Source organism: Pelophylax lessonae, assembly GCF_965119305.1.
Source record: "Pelophylax lessonae genome assembly, chromosome: 6".
Taxonomy (NCBI): domain Eukaryota; kingdom Metazoa; phylum Chordata; class Amphibia; order Anura; family Ranidae; genus Pelophylax; species Pelophylax lessonae.
The window spans coordinates 243458607-243481734 of NC_138773.1; positions in this window are offsets into that span (position 1 = coordinate 243458607).

Here is a 23128-nt window from a genome sequence, read left to right on the forward strand (position 1 = left end):
GGAACTTTAGTCAGAAAATTAAGTCCTGCGAGATCACTTCAGGCTGGCTCCATATGCAGGTATAGCTATGCAAAACATTAAAAATAAGTATCTGCACTGGTTAAAATCCAGTAATACACTGCTCTCACCCTGCTCTGCACATGCTCAGTTGCTCTCTATTTTTAGGTACTGCCGAATTTGTAGAGGCCGATCTGCTGACAGCCGGAAAGCAGAGCTCCACCCAAAAGGGGAAGCTCCGCTTGTTTGCTTCCTCCCCCCTCCACTGACAGGTTTGGCACATTTCGGGGGGGGGGGGGGGGGTAGTAGAGGGGAGCAGATACCTGTCAAAACCAGGTACCCTTGCCACTTCTGGGTAAGATCACTTCAATCATTGTGCGGTGATCTACAAAATTTCTGACTCCTCCTCCTTCCCTTCTGCTGCCTTCTGGGAGACAGAGGCTTCACTTCCTGTTTCCTTTAGTGAAGATGCCGGCACTTGCAACTGGAGCTGGTTAACAGATCAGCTTGGGGTGCTGACATCGCTGGATCCCTGGACAGGTAAGTGTCCTTATATTAAAAGTCAGCAGCTACAATTTGTATTTGTAGCTGCTGACTTTAATTTTTTTTTTTTTTTTTTTACAGACTGGAACTTCTCTTTAAAGTGGAATTAAGCCCTCCTATCCTTTCCAGCCAAGGGAGCTGGTTCTGTTTGATCGGCAACTGCCATGGTGCTGCACACGTGATCAGATATGACACCAACCATTTGATGGTGCCAATATGAAAAATGAACAAATAAATATGCAACATACAGCAGCATATATGCTTGAGTATGAATGGAATCCACCAGGGATCAGTGTGGCAACTTGCTCCCAGTGGTGCCTGCTAGAATATTGCAGCCAGGGATAAATGAAGCTCACCAAGAGCCCAAAGGAAATTCTCGTATTGTAGTAGGTTTATTAATCGCTTGCCGACCGCCGCACGACTATTTACGTCGGCAGTCAGCCCCTCACAGGCAAAGCGATGTAGGGCTACGTCGCTAGCCTGTGAGGTTCTAGGGAGCAAGCAAGCGCCGCCGGAGGCGCGCTCCCGCGTGGTCACGGACCCCCCCCCCCGCCGGGCACTCACGATCGTCCGTTAGAGCGGGAGAAAGGCTGGCGGCTAATGTAAACACAGCCGCCTGTCAGTCTCCCCTGTGTAAGAATGGAGATCAGACGGTTCTACTATATAGGACCGTTGATCTCTGTTCTTACACTAGTAGCCACAGCCAATCACAGTTAGAAACACGCCCCTAGGACACACTTAACCCCTCCCTCTCCAATACAGTTAACTCCTTCACTGCCAGTGTAATTTTTACAGTAACAGTGCATATGTATAGCACTGATTACTGCAGTAATGTCACTGGTAGCCCCAAAAGTGTCAAAAATGTCAGTCAAGGGTCCGATCTGTCTGCCGCAATGTCGCAGTCCCGCAAAAAAATCGCAGATCACCGCCATTACTCTTTAAAAAAAAAAAACAACAAAAATGACAAAAATCTTTCCCTTTGTTAGTAAACGCGACAACCAATCAAAATATATACTTTTTGCGATTTTTTTTACCAAACCTATGTAGCATAAAACAAATTGGCTGAAAATGTCAAAAAATTTTGATTTTTACATTTTCTTTTTGGGGAATTTCATATAAAAAAAATGTGAAAAATATTGTTATTTTTGCAAAATTGACGCTCTTTTTTGTTTATAACGCATGATCAAAAAATCGCACAGGTGATCAAATACCACCAAAAGAAAGCTCTGTTTGTGGGAAAAAAAGGACGTCAAATTTGTTTAGGTACAGCGTCGCACGACCGTGCAATTGTCCGTTAAAGTCACGCAGTGCCAAATCGCAAAATAGGCCCTGGTCAGGAAGTGGGTAAAATCTTCCGGGGCTTAAGTGGTTAACAATATGGATAAAATAGCATAAAACAGGGCAATGGATCCAGAAAACTCACATGAAAAGCCACTGCCAATCCAGAATTGCGCAGCGGCGTGACGTCATGACCAGACTATCTGCCCCATTTGTTAATTTTGCATATTGGCGCTGCACTACTGTCTATTATTTATGATTTGAGGTCAACTATACAAATGTTTCTGCTAGCAGCCTCATTTTCACATTTAGGTTTTTATATCACAGCGCAAATTCTGTCACATATATTGTCAAAAAAATGTTCTGATGAGAGTTTTAGGAATGTTTGTATGAATGTTCGTTCGTAAATCTACTAGTGTATGGCCAGCTTACATTTTAAGGGTTAGGTATGGGGGAGGGTTATGTATTACAATCAGCCTAAAGATAAGGTTAAAGTGATTTTATATGTTGTTTTTTTTTTTTTTGTTTTTTAGATAACAAATGTTTTACTTACTTGCTCTGTGCAATGGTTTTGCAAAACTCTCCTTCTCGGGTCCCCTAACCTCCTTCCTGCTTGGGAAGCAGCTTGCTAATTTGGCTACCGAGCAGGCTCACTCCCGAGCCACTGCTCCGTGTGTCTATTCAAACACAGACCACGGCTCGACCCCACCCCCACTCTCTCCTCATTGACACACTGGCTGTGATTGACAGTAGTGGGAGCCAATGGCTACCGCTGCTGTCTCAGCCAATAAGGAGGGAGAGACCCGGGAGAGCTGAGGCTCTCATGAACATCGCTGGATCGAGATGGTATGTATTAATACTTCACAAAGAAGGTTTTTTTTCTACTAAACCTTGAGCCTTTACAACAACTTTAGGGTCAGGGGGCTCACCTTTTTCTATTTTTTTGTTGCTAAAAAAACTAGAGTATGGACTATCTACAAGGGTTCTCTGTAGTAAAAACAGATGTACTGTACATTTATTAATAGCCTGGTACTAGAAGACCAATGCACTTTACATTATTGTTGGTTTACGCCTTGTTATCCACAGGTGATGAGTCATAAGATCAAGTGAGAGCATTGTAATATCGGTGGTGGGATTGCATAGTGTATGGTGGAGAACAAATTGAGAAGAAATACTTCACATGCATTAAAGACATGAACAAAGGAATTTAAAAGATATAGATTAATTTTTTATTCACAGTAATTGGGACATTTATTTAGTGTTATTTGTTTGAGGAGCACAAATATATATTTTCAATTAGGGGTGTACTCACTTTTGTTGCCAGCGGTGTGTGTTGAGTTGTTTTGAGGGGACAGCAAATTTACACTGCTATACAAGCTGCACAATCACTACTTTACATTGTAGCAAAGTGTCATTTCTTCAGTGTTGTCACATGGAAAGATAGAATAAAATATTTACAAAAATGTGAGGGGTGTACTCACTTTTGTGAGATACTGTATATATATATATATATATATATATATATATATATATATCTTTACTGTTTGTAAAATCACTGCATATTTTTATTGGGATTGTTTTGTGATATTACTGTGCAGCACTTTTTACATATTATTATATGCATGGTAAGGTAAAGGCCTTGCAATCATTTCGTTTCTAGTGATAGTACAAAAGTCACTACACTGTGCTTTAATGACATTTATATTCTGCATTTACGTAGTAATAAAACAAATGTGTATGTTTACTGATTGTCCTGTAAACCTGAAGCTGTGTTACTGCTTGTGCTTTAGTCATCAGCCACAGGCCAATCCTCCCTGACTTAGACCTGCAGGGCAGGGAAGAATTGACTGTCTGACAGCCATAAAGTTTGTTGCAGTGGGCTGGGAGGCAGAACCACTAGACAAGGGCAGTTGAACTTTAATTTATTTCCTTAATGCAGTTGGTGTGAACTAGATGATGTTCCCGGGCTACAATAAAACAGACTCCTTGGTGCAATATTTGAATTAATTCTTTTCCTTGTCACCCTGACCTTGCTACAGGCCCACAGTACAAAGATGTCTTCATGATAGGTAGTAAAAGGCTATTTAGTGGGCAAATAAAGAAACAATTTTTAGTCCAAGGATCCTTTATTGCCAAAACAAAGACCAGGTTATGGCTTACTAAAGTAACCCATTTTCTGCTGGGTAAATTCAATGCAGCTGATGGCCATCACATGGCATATGTATAAGATATTCATACATCCGTCCACATTTATGATTGTTACGTTGGTAGGATTTGTCATTGTCAGATCTTTTTGCAGGGATATGCTAGTACTGCATACTGACACCTTTCCCCAAGGTTCAGTGTTGGGACCCTTACTTTTTAATATCTTTATAAATGATATAGGTCTGGGATTAAAAGTACCATTTCAGTCTTTGCAGATGACACCAAGCTTTGCAGTGGAATACCTTTCTTACAGGATGTCTCCAACTTACAAGCTGACTTCAATGCACTGTTTCATTGGGCAACTTTGTGCAAATGGGGTTTAATGTTGATAAATGTAAAGCTATGCACTTGGAATATGCATGCATCATACATACTAGGAGGAGTAGAACTGGGGGAATCCATAGCATAGAAGGATCTGGGTGTTCTGGTAGATCCCAAGCTTAATAATTGCATGCAATGCCAATCTGCGGTTTCCAAAGCAAGCAAAGTCCTTTCTTGTATTAGCAGAGGCATGGACTCCAGAGAGAGATATAATTTTACTCCTGTACAAATCATTAGTAAGACCTCATCTGGAATGTGCAGTTCAGTTTTGGGCACCAGTTCTCAAAAAGGATATCGGGAAACTGGAGAAAGTGCAGAGAAGGGCAACCAAACTGATAAGAGGCATGGAGGAGCTCAGCTATGAGGAGAGATTAGAGGAACTGAATTTATTCCCTTCAGAGGTGGTTCTGGCTAGCTCACTAGATTGTTTTAAAAAAAGGCCTGGATTCTTTCCTAGGTGTAAATAATATAAATGTGTGATAATATTTATAAGTAAAGTTGATCCAGGGAATATCCGATTGTCTCTCGGGGGATCAGGAAGGAATTTTTTCTCCCTGCTGTAACAAGTTGAATCGTGCTTTGCTGGGGTTTTTTTTTGTCTTCCTCTGGATAAACTGTGGGTATATGATTGTGTATATGGGATTGTATGGTAGGGGGTTCATTACTTTTTTTTTTTTTTTTTTTTTATTGGTTGAGCCAGATGGACTTGTGTTTTCAACCTGACTAACTATGTAACCTTCTGGCACAGGTCCTGTACTCAGGGCTGTTGATATTGGCCTGAGTCCACACTCTGTTCTTCAAATCTGTTGCTGACACTCTGCCTGGTTACTGCTGCAACAGTCTTGCATTCAACAACGCACCACAGCTCTGCAGAAAAAGAGCTCCAGCCAATGCATGCAGTTGAAGTCAATGGAGGAAGGGGGTCCATCAAGCAGCTTGCAGTAGCCTGTGTAGAGGTCTAGAGAGTAGGTTATACACACACACTCCTGACCCCTGAACCCTGTGGGGATGGTTTGCTTAAACTATAAAGTGCAAAATCTGGTACAACTCTGGATAGTATCCAATGATAGTGAGCACCTTGTCAAAGCTATATAAAATTATGAAAATATATTAAAGGAAACTAAGACAAAACTTACAGATATATCTGTGCTATGGTCATTTTCAGCACTGGGAGATCATTGCTGGTACACTTCAACACAGAGATCCTACCGTGTTATGCATGCAATGTTGTTCGGTTGGATTTAAATAGTTTTGTCCCTTCCTCACTGTGTAGCTAGGATAAAATCTGTATAGATGCTCGCACCCTCTTTTCAATGTGACATTATTTTCTGTTCTGAGCACATGTAATTGCTGGTACTAGACATACAATTATTTTTTAGCCTAACTGATGTTCATCTGTGAAGATCTACACAAGTTTTTAATTTAAGCTTTCTACGATCTGCAAGATGTCATTTGGATCGAGCCACCCATCTGCCAACACTGCTGAGATTGTAAGTTATAGCTATCCCACCACAACTGGATCAGTTATAGAGATCTCATCTGCAAAGCTTAGATTGAGGAAGCAGAACAGTTCCCAACACAGGGAGTGATGCCCTACTGTAAGAACCACCCTACACTAACCATCCCTGTATCCCTATTATTTTCACTCCTTGTAAGTTTAAAACTAGCCCTCCCTGTAATCCTAATACTAGCCCTCACATTAATCCACTCTGTAACCCTCACAACAACCCCCGCAATAGCCCTCCCCATAACCATTACCTCCCCGTAAGTTTAATACTAAGTAGGCCGTACTGCTGCCGGAGCATAGCGTTGCTTACTGGCTACTACAGTATATTACAACAAACACAGCAGCTTCATCGGTTTGTAGTGGAAATATTTTGTTTGGGTCAGCTTAGCCTCATAAAAAGTTTAAAGTGAAAAGAAAAATGAACTTATACTTTAAGTAAACCTAACCTCTCATTTGGATACTCACTTTTCCTTGTACTGGATCATCTGCATCAAAGACGAACCTTCCTTTGCATGAAGATACCAGTAACGGAATCCCAAAACTGGAGTTCCCTGCTTTCCTTTTACACTTTGCTAAAGTCAGCCATGGTTAGTCTGTCCTCTCAGTGCTCATGATTTAACATGGTGTATCTTTAAGCTTGCCATACATGGAGCAAATTTCAGCCTGTTCTAGATGAACCAGCTAAAATTCAAGCCATAAGTGGCCATGCTGACAGTGAGCAGTTGCAACACTATTGGGTGTAGTTATGAAAATATTGCATAGCAATTGAAACTGTATGTTCATTCCTTTTGTGTGAGTGCAACGAAAAACTGCTGTTCTGTATGATGGACAAATGTCTGTCATTGATTTTAAATAGCAATAACTGCATTTGGCCACTAGATGGTCCTAAGTATTATAGGATACTTGCACATACATGCACTTTTACTAGACGAATTGCTATGCAATTTTTTTACAAATGCTCCCATATACTTCTAGTTGGATACCTGCACCAGGGTTTGGGAATTCTACTTGGATATTTTTAAACTTTCACAATAAAGCCCACATTTTTTATAATTTACCACCTAAAAGAATGCAAAAAAATGATTTATCTAATAAAACTGTTCGCTTCAAAAGTCTGTGTTCATGACTGTTTTGTGCTAAACATTTTGAGCTGCAAGCCATCTACAGAACAAATCATCTTTTCTGAACATAAGTATAACCCTACTGCATTTATTATACAATGCAATTGCCAATTATTCAGGTAATCATGTTAGATGTGGAGGCGGCGGAGACTATTTGCACATCTGATAAATATACTGTATATTTGTACAGCATGATGTAGTGGACTGAATTCCAGACCCAATGTTAGTCAAGGTATTGGGTTCTGGACTGGAGATATTAGATATTTTCCAGTTCCAGGAACACAAGGAAATGTTATAGAGTTCCAGGTATGGAATTTTTTACATAGTTACATTAATCCAGCTTGAAAGCTGCAAATTGGTTTGACTCTAGAAGCTGGAAATGACAGTAGTTATTAGTAGATATTGCTACTCCACTGATCTCCACTAGCATTTGGGTCCTGTGCTGAACAGCTGCCTTCCAGATGTCTCCGCCCGACTCTTCACTTCATCCAATCAGAGAATGCTTTGCATTCTTTGAGAAAATGCAAAACCTTCTCTGAATGGTGCCTTTTCCAAGTGGCTGGCCTCCTGTGTTTAGAATGCAGTGGGCAGCTGCTTGGTGCAGGAACCAGATACTAGTGGAGATCACTGTAGTAGGGGTGTCTACAACAATGATTCAAGCTTCTAGAGGGATGCCACATGTATGGTATATAATAATATACAGTATCCAGTGTTGGTCATGTAACCTAAAAAAAAGTAATTAGTTATAGTTACTAGTTACTTCTCCCAAAAAGTAACTGAGTTAGTGACTGAGTTACATCAGTAAAAAAGTAACTAATTACCAGGGAAAGTAACTATTGCATTACTTTAAAAAAATAATCAAATATGTCAAATAACTTATATGCCCCTTGTATGCGTGGTATTTGCTTAGTGGTACCTGCGTGGTATTTGCTAAGTGGTACCTGAGTGGTATTTGCTGAGAGTGGCACTGTGGTACCTGCGTGGTACACTGCCGGTGTATAGGGTGGGTGGGTAGGTGTATATAGGGGTCAGTGGGTGTATGGGGGGGGTGGGTAGGTGTATATAGGGGTCAGTGGGTGTATAGGGTGGGTAGGTGGGGGTGGTGGTGGCTGGTGGTGGTGTGGCGCACTGTGGGGGTCTGAGTCCTGAGTCCTCCTGACTGTGTGAGTAACCGTATTTTGTTGGGTTTTTTTTTTTTTGTACCTGCTGCTGTCTGGAGGGGCTGGCTGCTAGTGGTGGTGGTGGCTGGTGGTGGTGTAGCACACTGGTGGTGGGGGTCTGAGTCCTGTGGTGTGGCACACTGGTGGTAGGGGTCTGAGTCCTGTGGTGTGGCACACTGGTGGTGGGGGTCTGAGTCCTGTGGTGTGGCACACTGGTGGTGGGGGTCTGAGTCCTGTGGTGTGGCACACTGGTGGTGGGGGACTGAGTCCTGTGGTGTGGCACACTGGTGGTGGGGGTCTGAGTCCTGTGGTGTGGCACACTGGTGGTGGGGGCCTGAGTCCTGAGTCCTCCTGTCTTGACTGTCTGTGACTGAGTTTATTTTTTTTTTTTGGTACCTGTTGTGCTGCTGCTGCAGTGCTGCCTGGCTGCCTGCTGGTGGTGGTGGTGGCTGGCTGGTGGTGGTGGTGGTGGTAACTGGCTGCTGCTGGTGGTGGTGGCTGGCTGATGGTGGTGGTGGCTGACTGCTGGTGGTGGTGGTGGCTGGCTGCTGGTGGTGGTGTATGGCCTGCCCAGGCACACTGGGGTCCGTCTGGCTCTGTCCTCCTCCTCTAGGCCTGTGCTGCTGCCTCTCTCTCTCATCGACTGAGGCCAGTGCTGCGGACAGCGCCGGCCTCGGTCATAGAGGAGAGGAGGAATCTAGTGGCGGTAGATGTAATTGCGGTAAAGCGGCCGAAGTAATTTCAACGGCATTACCGTGAGGGGACGAGTAATCAGTTAGATTACTCGTTACCCTCTAAAGTAACTGTCACTGACAGTATCTCACAATAGTGAGTACACCCCTCGCATTTTTGTAAATATCTTTTCATGGGACAACACTGAAGAAATGACACTTTGCTACAATGTAAAGTAATGATTGTACAGCTTGTATAACAGTGTAAATTGGCTGTGCCCTCAACATACCTCAACACACAGCCATTAATGTCTAAACCACTGGCAACAAAAGTGAGTACACCCCTAAGTGAAAATGTCAAAATTGGGCCCAAGTGTCAATATTTTGTGTGGTCACTATTATTTTCCAGCACTGCCTTAACCCTCTTGGGCATAGAGTTCACTAGAGCTTCACAGGTTGCCACTGGAGTCCTCTTCCGCTCCTCCATGGCGACATCACAGAGCTGGCCAAAATTTGGCCCAATTAGCCATTTTCCCTCCCCGGTGTCATGTGACTCGTCGGTGTTACAAGGTCTCAGGTGTGAATGGGGAGCAGGTGTTAAATTTGGTGTTATAGCTCTCACTCTCTCACACTGGTCACTCATAGCACCTCATGGCAAATAACTCTCTAAGGATCTGAAAAAAAAGAATTGTTGCTCTACATAAAGATTGCCTAGACTTTAAGAAGATTGCCAAGACTCTGAAACCGTGTCCAAGACCATACAGCGGTTTAACAGGACAGGTTCCATGGTCGACCAAAGAAGTTGAGCGCACGTGCTCAGCGTCATATCCAGAGGTTGTCTTTGGCAGATAGACGTATAAGTGCAGCCAGCATTGCTGCAGAGGTTGAAGGGGTGGGGGGGGGGGGGTCAGCCTGTTAGTGCTCAGACCATACGCTGTACACTGCATCAAATAGGTCATCCCAGAAGGAAGCCTCTTCTAAAGATGATTCACAAGAAAGCCTGCAAACAGTTTGCTGAGGACAAGTAGACTAAGGACAGGGATTACTGGAACCTTGTCCTGTGGTCTGATGAGACCAAGATAAACTTATTTGGTTCAGATGGTGTCAAGCGTGTGTGGGGGCACCCAGGTGAGGAGTACAAAGACAAGTGTGTCTTGCCTACAGTCAAGCATGGTGGTGGGAGTAACATGTTCTGGGGCTGCATGATTGCTAGCACTGGGGAGCTACAGTTCATTGAGGGAACCATGAATGCCAACATGTACTTTGACATACTGAAGCAGAACATGATCCCCTCCCTTCGGAGACTGGGCAGGGCAGTATTCCAATATGATAACCCCCAAACACACCAACATGATAACCCCAAACACACCTCCAAGACCACCACTGCTTTGCTAAAGAAGCTGAGGGTAAAGGCCAAGCATATCTCCAGACCTAAACCCTATTGAGCATCTGTGGTACATCCTCAAACGGAAGGTAGAGGAGCGCAAGGTCTCTAACATCCACCAGCTTTGTGACGTCGCCATGGAGGAGCGGAAGAGGACTCCAGTGGCAACCTGTGAAGCTCTAGTGAACTCCATGCCCAAGAGGGTTAAGGCAGTGCTGGAAAATAATGGTGACCACACAAAATATTGACACTTGGGCCCAATTTTGACATTTTCACTTAGGGGTGTACTCACTTTTTTTGCCAGCGGTTTAGACATTAATGGCTGTGTGTTGGGTTATTTTGAGGGGACAGCAAATTTACACTGTTATACAAGCTGTACACTCACTACTTTACATTGTAGCAAAGTGTCATTTCTTCAGTGTTTTCAAATGAAAAGATATAATAAAATATTTGCAAAAACGTGAGGGGTGTACTCACTTTTGTGAGATACTGTACAAGCTGGACCAACATAACTATGTAAAAATATCAATACCTGGAATCCTTCTTTATCTTATTTTATTTAAAGCATAAGTGATCATTTTAAATGAGCTAAATACATTCCAGGTGCATCAAAACAAAAGTCTGCAAAATGTGCAAAGTTCTTACTTTGTGCTTACAGTTTTTCTTTTTAGAAAGCAGCCACAGACTGCATACAGAAGCCTGCCCCCTGCCAGCATATACAGAGAAGGACTCTTTCTCTCTGTGTAAAAGCAGTTGTCTCTCTGCAGAAGTCCATTACACCCCCTGCTGGGCCAGACCTAAAGCTCTGCAACCAGTAAAGTTTATGCTCACTTCTGATATATTGAAAATTAGGGTGTAGTCGATGGGGTAATTAGGCCAACATCCCAAATAAGTGGAAAACAAGAAAGAGAAGCAACCCCCTAGCGGGACTTTAAAGGTCTACAGCATAGTAACAATCCAGATAAAGTATAAATGAACAAGAGAATATTTATAAAATTTAAAGTATACATTTTATTAACAACAAAGATTGTTAAAAACAAGTTATGGCTGGTGCAGAATGAAGCCATCATAGTGCGAGTAACATATATGTATACAGTTCTACAACTTCCAAAAATACCATAATGGAGGCATCATAGCTAGGTATACACAGAAAACACCCAACGCGTTTAAGAAGTTCATTCTTTCCTCAGGGGTGTTTACATTAGCAGAAAAGACTGCTTATACAAATAAAACAAAATATTTATAAACATCATATTTCATTATATAGAAATTGATTCCTTTTGTTTGGAAAAATAGAATTACACTCACTCGCAAAATGGAACTTTTTTTCATCAGCCAAAATAATTAAAAGACAGTCAGTGATATCCATCCCATTGCCAGGGAAGAAGGTGTTCACTTCTAATTGGAGAGAAAGCTAACTGTAGGACCTTCAACGCCTTTTTGTTTTTATGCATTTGGAATGTGTTTAGCCGATTTAACCACTTGCCAACCAGCCGCCATACTTATACTGCGGCAGGTTGGCTCTGTCCAGCGAAACAACGTACCTATACGTTGGGGGTAGATAAGGGGGTAAATCCTTCTGGTCCAGAAGTGGTTAAACTGAAGTTTCAGCTGGGCGTTAATGATTTAACAGCTCCTTCCTATAAAACATTGTTCAATATTCTTCAACAAACTAGTACAAAAAAGTAAATTCAGGCTGCCAATATTCAGTTGCTCATTATAAGCAGACAAAAAAAGTTGATTTCTTATTGGTGGCCAAGGGTCACTACTACATTGCTGCATTGTAATCTGTTTGATTAAAATTGTTGTTTTGCTGATTACCTTGGTTGTTATTACAGTCTTACACTAACTTCAACAAATTTTGTGTTCCTCAAGCAAGATGTAAAAAGCTAATTTTCTTTTTCTTTTTTCAGTAGTGGAAAATATATCTCATTATATGTGGTCATGTAGCTCCACACCAAGAATTTCTTTTCATATGCATTACGTTTAGTTATATTTTTCAAACAAATTGGAAGTGAACATGTTGATGCTGGGCTGTGTGATGGATAATAGCGTACGAAATGAACTTGGGTGACATTTACATTTCATCGTCAGTAGACTACGCCATGAAAGTATTAAAAAATAATAAGAGCAAAAAATATAAATATAATTGAATAGGGAGAATGTTTCCCTTCCTCTGCCCACTAATGTATTTCCACACACTTCTATAAAACCTTGAATATTAGGTGTAGTTGTCTCAGAGGTCTAGTTTTCTGCTTAATGAGCCTTATTTCCTAAACCTCTGAAATGTGACATAATGTCATATTGCAAGAAGTGTTTCTTTCTCTGTGTGAGCAAACCAAATAAAATTGTTCTATGTACCAGTATAGGGGCTGATTTAAGTCATAAGTGGGCCCAGAGCAAAAATTACTTCAATGGGCCTTCTGTCACTTTTGTAAAACAAAAACTCATTACATTTCAAATTTTGCACCTCATGGGGTTATTTCATATTTCACTTAATTTTATTATTCTAAGAAAGATCACAGTTCTCTTAAGGGATTTTAGTTTAGATTTAGGTTCATGAGTACGAATGGACAGATTAGGTTAACTCCTTAATGCTCAGAGTTATTGTATCCTTTATAACTACACCTAATTTTGCAGTTTTGGTATTTTAGTTTGTGTAAAGTAAAGCCCCATACACACGTAGTGATTGTCGGCCGTAAATATTCGGCCGCCGACCGATCGGCTGATTGTCGGCTTGTTAATATGATGCTTCCGACAACCGACAGCGACTTTTCGGCCGAACAGAATCGGGTGTGCAGGCATTAAAATTTTTGTTGGCCGACACCAGAACGGCCGTTTGTTCGCCAGTCAGTACAGAATTCGGCCGACAAACAGCCGATTAGCAAGACTGGGGATGCTCAGAAAAGAAAAAACACACGGAAAGTTTACCATCACATGACATCACTTCTGCAGTTGGCTGTTGTTGGCTGACAAAATTCATGTGCAGTCTTTTGCAGTTTTCAGCCGACAGGACAGCACCGGACAAAAGATGGCCGATCGTTCGGCCGACATTTGGGACGTGTGTACGGGGCTTTAATCTAAACCCAGTCATTTAATTATCATGTAAATGTTTAAACTTCTTAATCCTTTTGTATTGTATTTGAACTGTATTGTCTTTTTTATATTGTAAAGCGTGTAGACAGGTTGCCTAATGTGTATATTCAGTTAGCACCTGGCTGCCCAGGTCAGGGGGAAAGGGTTAATGTTTTGCTGCCTCTCTCCCATCGTGTTGGCGGGCTTTTGCTGGGGTCCAGACTCCTTCCCGTGTTCTATAAAAGGGAGGAGGTCAGGATCCAGGAGCCTAGGCAGTCACTTGGGGAAATGCATGAGGAACTTATGCTGAAGACTTGTGGGACCTACAGTCTACTCGGGAAAGCTGATTCCCTAAAATGAACCTGGACATGGACTTCACTGTTAGAGCACCGCCAACCTTGGACTATTCTTTAAGACACTTCACCCATTCAGGTACTGTACTGTACTTACTTACAAATCTAAGAGCAAAAAAGGAGTTCCTATGGGTAACCGGAAAGAAGAACAGCAACCATTCGTTGGCAGGGTACCTGGACAAGTGACAGGTACTTGGGGAAATTAGGGGGTTCAGTATTCAGCTCCCTCCCTAGCTATCTGTCTCTGATAGTCACCGGGGGTGGACTACTATTATAAAGGTCTATGCCTGTTCACTTTATAAGGAAAAATAATTGTTTACAGTTGTAAGCGTGAGCACGCATGAGGTCTGTCCTTTGTGCTTGGCAGGACCCCATTCTCTTACTGGGAGTGATGTAACAGAAGTACACTGACTGGTGGAATGGGGATAGGCTCTGTATGTCCCTCCTAATGCAACACATACACCTATACATGTGTGTAGGACAAGGGACAACATCTTCTGGAGGAACTCTCCATACAACCCTACACACATGAGGCTTATCTCTGAGTTGAAAGACAGCCCTTATGTTTGATTTTTCTCATGACTGTGGCCCCTGCCTAGTCACGGGCATTGACAAGCACGCCTTTGGGCAAGTTGTTACCCCTGTGCTAGGATTAGTGACCTCATTCATAGCCTGGTGTAGCTTAAAGAACCCACTTCAGGGTAGGCCTCCTATGTGATTAAATTTGGCACCCAACAAGAAACGGAATATATGGAGGACGTGTCACCCACCTAGTGCAATGCACCTTACCCTTACAAGTAACATGCAAACTGCTGGTGCTAAAAAAAACCTGTATAAGAATAATAAAAATAATAAATATTAAAAAGTATGGGGTTCTTACAAAAATATATATACTTACCTAGGTGGATGCAGCATCACTCTGATGATCGATTCTTCTAAGACTGTCAGTCATCGGCTCTCTGCTCTGCCCCTCCAGTGCTCACTGGAGCACCAGATTGTAGAGGGGCTGGCTCAGTCTCCCAGAGGCTTACTGAGAGGCTGAGCCAGCTGTCGATCAAGGCATCTGGGGGGATCCTGACTTTATACGTAGTAACGTCTGCCGACAGCAGACTTTATCCCACTGTCAGCTGAAATCGGGTCGCAGGAGTGCAGAACACACTATTTGTGCTATGAGAGGGGATTGGGGGGGGGGTATTGTGCTAGTAGAGAGGATTGGGGGGATTTGTACAAGGAGGGGGATTTGTGTTAGGAGGGGGGATCTGGGGGGGAACTTTTGCAAGGAGCACTGGCAGGACAACATGGTGTCATCCCCCAGGGGAGGGGGGGGGGGGGGTTAGCGCCATATTTTACCGCACCAGGTGACTCCAACCCTAGTGATGCCACTGACACTTCACACTCCTCTCCTGCACATACTGTCCTCTGTCATAACCTTCACGCTCCTCTCCTGCACATAGTGCTCCATGTAAAAATCTGCTATCCTCTCTTGCACCCTTATACTGCCCACAGTCATACTCTCCCCATTCCTCTACTGCACATACTACCCAGCCCAATACCTCCACACTTTACCACCATGGATCTTACATTCTAAAACAATTCTTCGACACTTATTTTAATATCTCCAACCTTTCCTGCTCTGGAAAAGGCACATTTTTGCTGTTTTATTCCATCTATTATGTTTCAGAGATATTATCCAATAAGAGAGAAAGTGCAGTAATCCCTGGCACCCAATTATATTTGTAGTCTTTATTATTTGGTCTTACCGGTAATCTGATTGGTTTGCTACGTGTTCCTGTACTTTGCAAATTGTTACATCTTTTTGTAGACCCCTAGTGATCTGTGTATTTAGAAGTCACTCTTATGAAACAAAAAAAAAAAGAGGTTTCTCAAGAAAATACTTTAAATGCTGTAATGTTGAAAGAACACTGCCAAGTTCACATCGCATTACATCTATTTATGATATACATGCTGTGCTTTGTGTTACGTATTAAATAAATTCACTTTAATTGCTGATTAAAGCAAAGCAGTAAAGGGAATACATTGAGACACTGTCAAAACAGTGATGGGGAATGGACCAACTCATGCAGTTCACTTCCCATAACCGGATTTGTTCCATAGGACCTTAACTAGATGTTTTAGTTAACTGCTTTATTTGCTGGCTCATCTTAAGGCATAGCGTGGGATAGCAATATAACTTTATAAGCAATTTTCTAATACACATGAATTTATTGTTTTGACTTAATTTCTCTAGAACATCAAGCAAACTGGTAAAAACACAGCTGATATACATATATTTGAACTGTCATATCTGCCAAAGGATTTGTAATTTTGGTCAGAAGGCAGGCCATAGGTGATTCGATTTTCTTTCCTGCAACCATGGAAAGAAAATAGATGTAATGCGATGTAAACTTGGCAGTGTTCTTTCGAGCCACCCCTGCAGGGAGAACACAGTGATTAGCTGCTAGCAATAATTGCATGTTAGAATTGCATGCTGGTTGTACCCAAGTTGATGGAAGGATTGACTTGGACACAATTATCCTGCCCATACATGGTTCAAACTATCTATGGCTGGCTTTAGTCTTGTGACTAGACGCCACTGCAAGACAACAAAGCCAGGTCTTGGTTATCTCTGCAGATTGCCATGTAGTTCAGCAATACAGTCTTGTCTAGAACTTACCATAAGCTTAGTTTATAGCACAAAAGCAAACATAATATTACTCATAACACAATTCCTCCTATTTTCAGCAATCCTATCAAGAATGTCTTAAAAACCTCACCAACTCCCTTAAACCAATTAGCTAGGGTCAGCCAGGATGTCCATGACAGTACACCTGCACCCACTCAGAGAAATCTAGATTATGATTGAGAATATCATGTACATTACCTTGTATCCCATCTGTTGCTGAAAGGTGGGCATTTATGTCATAACTATTGTGAACCATATAGGTGCAACAATCCCGCTTCACCACTGTACATAGTCCTCTCTGGTGTAAGGTTCTGGCACTCTCAGTGCCTCCTATCACATTCATTCCGGGTGATTTCCATCTACCTAGACAGAAGAAACACATATAGGTGTGTTTCCCTTTAAGGCTGAAGCTGTCATCACCCAGCGCCGGACTAGATGGCTATTTAGGGCGTCGGTTCTCACTCACATGTGTTCGTTCAAACACCAGTACCTGGATACTAATCTTGCTTGAAGCTTCCATGCTTACAAGCTCTCCTCGCTGACGAACCTCGCTGCGCTGATCCCTGCATCCTGCTACTGGATCATCCGCATCTCCTGAGCGATCCTTCGGCTATCGCTATTAGTGCTAAGTACCCCACAGGGGAAATCTCTATAGACTTGTACTAGGCTTACACTATTTAGCTCTGCATAGCAAGGACTGTCTTTTACATCTGCATAACTAGATTGCTAGCTCTTGAGGCTACTGCTACTATTTCCTGCACTGGGTTGATCTCTCCTGTATGCACCTGCTACTCTGTCATCTGTTATCATACATGATCGCTAACCCTTCCTGCATCCATCTGCACTGTCTCACCTCAAGTGTCTGTCACCTACCACTTCCACTCAAACCTATCCCTAAGACCTTTATCATTGTCTTACCACATGTATATAAAGTCACACTAGGAACCAGCTTAATTACTGTGTGTATTTACTTGCTGAAATAAGACCTTCCATACATGATGAGTCATTGAGGTTGGGATTGGTATCTCAGCATATCTCCTACATGACTACTGACGTGGAACTACTTCTGCAGCTGAAAATCCACACCTTATAAGAAACACAAGGAGCGTTACAGATTGAACGAACCCAAAAAATGGATTCAGCAGAAGTAGCCACTCAGGTGACACAATTAAAACAGCAGGTATCTGCGTTAATACACACGCACTTGCTGAATTGAAAAACGACAATCAGGCTCTGTCGCAGCAGGTAATTAGACTGACACAACTTACCTCTGCACAGTCTCCTGAACCCAAGATAAATCCCCCTTTGGTATTTACAGGCGATCGCAAAAAATTTCGCGGATTTAAAAACGCATGTGAGTTACTTTTTTTGCTAAAACCTCGTACCTACCTTACTGATCACATTAAGGTTTGTACTATTATTTCTTATCTATCAGGCGATCCTCGAGCCTGGGCAGATTCTCTTTTTGAAAAAAACGACCAGCTTCTCAACTCCTATGCCTTGTTCCTGGCAGAGCTCACTAGCCTATATGATGACCCCAATAGGCAGAGTACTGCCGATCTTCAGTTAAGATCCTTGAAACAAGGAAAAAGGCCTGTAGAAGACTTTGTCGCAGAATTCAAGAGATGGACCCTTGATTCAGGATGGAATGATGCATCTCTGAAAACCCAATTTAGGCTTGGCCTATCAGAAGCCGTCAAGGACGAGCTCGCCCGAGCAGAGATGCCAAAAACCCTGGATACATTGATACAACTCAGTATCACCATAGATAGAAGACTACGAGAAAGGAAGTCTGAAAAAATGGAAATGCCATTATCCAGTTCTTCTCAGAATTCAGCTATTGACCCCACTCCTAAACCCGCTCCAGGTAACCACAGACCCCGGCTACCTAAGGAAAAAAGGAGACCTAGTAGATATGGTGATCCTGCCTGGTCATGGTCCGAGCCTGCCTCAAACAGTCGACCTTGTCACTCTGACACATCCCATTTGGACCCTGATCCTACAGAGATGGATGAGGAGCCTATGGAGATTGGTGCCATACATGCTAGGTTGTCCTCACAAGAAAAAAGAGATCACAGGAGAATCTGTGGCCTTTGTTTTTATTGTGGTGAAGGGGGACATTTCATTACATTCTGCCCAACCAGACCCCATAGGCCTAAGGCTCTCCCAATGGAGGCCAGGCGAATCCGAAGGGTCTTCCCTGAAAAACAGCCTGGAAATTATCAAGGCTGTTGCCAGCCCTGTCCCCGTTCTATATCAGTGAAGGACACCCAGAAATTAACAAATATTGGAATAGATATTCCTTCAACTCCAGTGAACTTTATACCACGTTCAAAAAACCCTCCTGTACCACCTCCTGAGGATACTCCTATTTTTGCAAGCACATTTCTGGCTTCCGATGAAAATACAGAGATTCTTGCACCTGACTGCGTACGTGCTTCTAATGGCACGGTGGTATGTAGGAAGGATCTGAGGATGTTTGAAGAAGCATTGGTTGCTAGGTCTACTAGGATTACTTCGGATGGTTAGGCGTCCGATTCTAGTGAGGGGTCCATGTAGCAGACACCCTAACAACAAGTGATCCGATTCTCATCGGTTACCAACCTGATCCGATTTTTATATCGGCAACAAGGGATCCGATTCTCAGCGGCTACCAACCTGATCCGATTTTCATATCGGCAACAAGGGATCCGATTCTCAGATCGGTTACCAACCTGATCCGATTCTCATATCGGCAACCATTTTTTTTTTTTTTTTCCGATTTTCATATCGGAGACCAGTCTTATCCGATTCTCGTATCGGCAACCAGTATTATCCGATTCTCATATTGGCAACCAATTTTTTTTTTTCTTCCCGATTTTCATATCGGCAACCAGTCTTATCCGATTCTCGCATCGGAGACCAGTCTCATTCCGATTCTCATATCGGCAACAAAAAAAAAAAAAAAAGAGAAATTTTTTTTTTTCCTTCCGATTTTCGCATCGGCAACCAGTCTCATGTGATTCTTATATCAACAACCAGCCTTAGAGGCCTTCCGGAGCCGGCCTTACGGGGGGGTAATGTAAGGTTCTGGCACTCTCAGTGCCTCCTATCACATTTATTCCGGGTGATTTCCATCTACCTAGACAGAAGAAACACATATAGGTGTGTTTCCCTTTAAGGCTGAAGCTGTCATCACCCAGCGCCGGACTAGATGGCTATTTAGGGCGTCGGTTCTCACTCACATGTGTTCGTTCAAACACCAGTACCTGGATACTAATCTTGCTTGAAGCTTCCATGCTTACAAGCTCTCCTCGCTGACGAACCTCGCTGCGCTGATCCCTGCATCCTGCTACTGGATCATCCGCATCTCCTGAGCGATCCTTCGGCTATCGCTATTAGTGCTAAGTACCCCACAGGGGAAATCTCTATAGACTTGTACTAGGCTTACACTATTTAGCTCTGCATAGCAAGGACTGTCTTTTACATCTGCATAACTAGATTGCTAGCTCTTGAGGCTACTGCTACTATTTCCTGCACTGGGTGGATCTCTCCTGTATGCACCTGCTACTCTGTCATCTGTTATCATACATGATCGCTAACCCTTCCTGCATCCATCTGCACTGTCTCACCTCAAGTGTCTGTCACCTACCACTGCCACTCAAACCTATCCCTAAGACCTTTATCATTGTCTTACCACATGTATATAAAGTCACACTAGGAACCAGCTTAATTACTGTGTGTATTTACTTTCTGAAATAAGACCTTCCATACATGATGAGTCATTGAGGTTGGGATTGGTATCTCAGCATATCTCCTACATGACAACTGACGTGGAACTACTTCTGCAGCTGAAAATCCACACCTTATAAGAAACGCAAGGAGCGTTACATCTGGGACGCAAACAGGATGTCTAAACCCATATGGTTAGCAATCACCTGTCTTCTTAATTCTTCTGCTTCATATTTTAGTGCTGCTTGGACATGACCCAACATTATATTAGTTACATTTGCATAACTATTATTCTGTAGATCTCTTTTGTCTACCTCCCCTATGTTCTTTTAGCAATTCAGACATATTTACAGGCCTAGTAGCATAAATAAGTTCTACTATTATACAGGTACCACTGGCTTTAAGAGGCAGACTTTTTCTTGCTTTCTGTCCACACACAAAATAGTATGGATTAGGCAAGACTCTTTCTACGACACTTTTTAATTCTGAATCCACCAACTATTTTAAAGACTGATTATACTTATTTATATCAGTGTCTATGTAAGTCTCATTGTACTCATCTGGTATATTCAAAGCCCTTGATGACTGCTTCAAGGTTTTATTAAAATATCTGGAGCAATCATTTTCACATTGACACTTTGTTTGATTCAATACATTATAACACCCATTCAAAACATCTGGATTTCTGGATATATGAACTCAAGTGCTACCGCCCATTGGGACATAATATTGAATGGGATATCAATGCCCATATTAATAATAATTGAGAAAATATATTTTCCTTGATTTTTCCTCTTAAAAAAAAAAAAAAATATACATTTTATGGTTTTTATGTCATTTGCATTTTTATAGATCTCAACACATGTGTTTCCTTAAATTGGGGTACGTTTGTGTACCTTTAAGGAATATGTTGAGTTGGTAAATTTTTATATCAATTTTCATATGTATTTGAAATTTGATAGTGATTGAATGTATTTTAGGTTATATTCAATAGACTTACATTCCATTTATTCATAGCTGTACCTACCTGCATTCACCCATTATGGTGTCACTGCGAGGCTATTAGGAGAAGAAAGATACTTCCGGTGTCAGCATGGGAATATAGATCGTACACTATCAAGAAATATAATTTTTAATTTATTCTTGTCAATAATTTTAGTTAACCAAAGAATTTTAAAGACATAAATTATGGGGTTTTATAGAATATTTCATCGTTACCTCTAAATTCGTATTATTATATTGCGGGGCATTGGGAGGCTCGGTTGATGTATTTCCCACCTATATCCGGTGTTTTGTTGTGTCTTTAGTCTGCATATATAAAGGCGGAAGTGACGGCGCGGACATCCCTCCTATCTCAGTAGAAGTCCGTTCAGAGGAAACGCATAAGAGAGGAGGCGTGCCGTCACTCACGACATCCGCGGTCCGCACTGCAGATGGCCACGGATAACAAGGGTATTTGGCAACGGGCTTTATCTCAGCTAATTTATGTAAGTGCATACTGCTTTTTTATTTACGGTAATAAAGTCATTAAGGTAATGCACTATTGGCTGCATTTTTCCTTTATGGGGATAATCTGTGGAACATCACGGAGAAGAGTCAAAGAAGATTTTTTTCTGAGATATCCCGGGTTGGTGTGCTGTTGTCAGTGGAAAGAAGGTCCCCCAAGGGGATACATTAATGAGTCCTTCAATATTCATCTGGTAAGAGGCTTGATATACCTGTCTCTATCACGGGGTGAATAATAGCGTGGGATCGCTTCCACCATACAGAGATTCCACTCTGGGGGAGTTCATTGCACCTTACTTTTATCCGTGTGGTAAGGGGATACCACTAAAGGGGGTGGGGTTCACTTGCACTTTATTCCGCATTCGTATTAACATCACCTGGTTCACGTTTGGATTCACATTTCAATCTACACTTAAGCATTTGTGTTTTGTATGCACTATGGACTTTTGTGGACTTTATTTGGACATTTGTCATTATTAAGCTTCATTTAATCTACATGTATTTGGATCACATTATTTGTTGCACATAGATATTGTGTTTTCACACATCCAAGATTTTGGTCATACTTATAGCGCACCAGACTATTTGTTTAACCCATTCAGAACAACCTGGGTCTCACCTGGTTCTTAGCAATAATCTGTGATACCCACTCTAACTGTCCTATTTAAATGAATACCTAATCCTAACCTAAACCTAATACCTATCCCTTTACCTGATATCCCTTGGATCAATAAATCCTCTTGCCTGACTATTTTCCCTTGCTGCACTGTTAATACACTATTCTTAGGCAAATTTACCAATAAAGCATGGTATAGGTCTGGACTCGTTACTGCCATAGCAATTATGGGTTTGTGACGTACACTAGGGGAAATCATAGTACATATCTAACAATCTGAAAGATTGAACTGAGTACTGATCACCTCATACATTTGGATCATTCTGTTAAAGAAGGTTTGGCTTTCCACATATATCAGACCCAGGATTACTACCATCAGGACATCCTGGCATGCTTCCATCTTCCTTCTCCACAGATGACTTATTCCGTAAACTAAAAGGACACAATTAATATACTTCATAAGCACTGCCGGCCAAGATCCGGGGCCCTCTCCGAGACCTCCATCACTTAAGCTAGCCTGATTGCTCAGGTACCACGGCTTTATGCACATGTTTACAACGTGATGCATGCACCCAAACCTCTCTGCCCTCAAGCTTTACAGCCATTTGGGTCACCATTACTACACAATGAGATCTAGGCTCAAGACCTTTCTTCTGGTGCTTCTTGAGCATGTCCAACCAGTCACCTGGTTGTAACTTGTGTGTCCCTTCAAGACCATCTCTAGAAGTGAAGCATAGATTTTATCGTGCAACTGACTAAGGTGTCTCTGTAGTCCTATCACATACTCTGTGAGCATGCCATAAGACTTAGTTAAGGTCTGTGGATAGTACAAACCTGTCTTTGGCACTGATCCAAAAAGTATCTCATAAGCAGATATCTTTTCCTTTTGTTTTGGAGTAGTTCTCAAAGAGAACAGTGCAATAGGTAATCCTTGTAACCAATTCAATCCTATCTCAGCCTTAAGTTTCCCCAACTTTGCTTTCAACAGCCCATTATA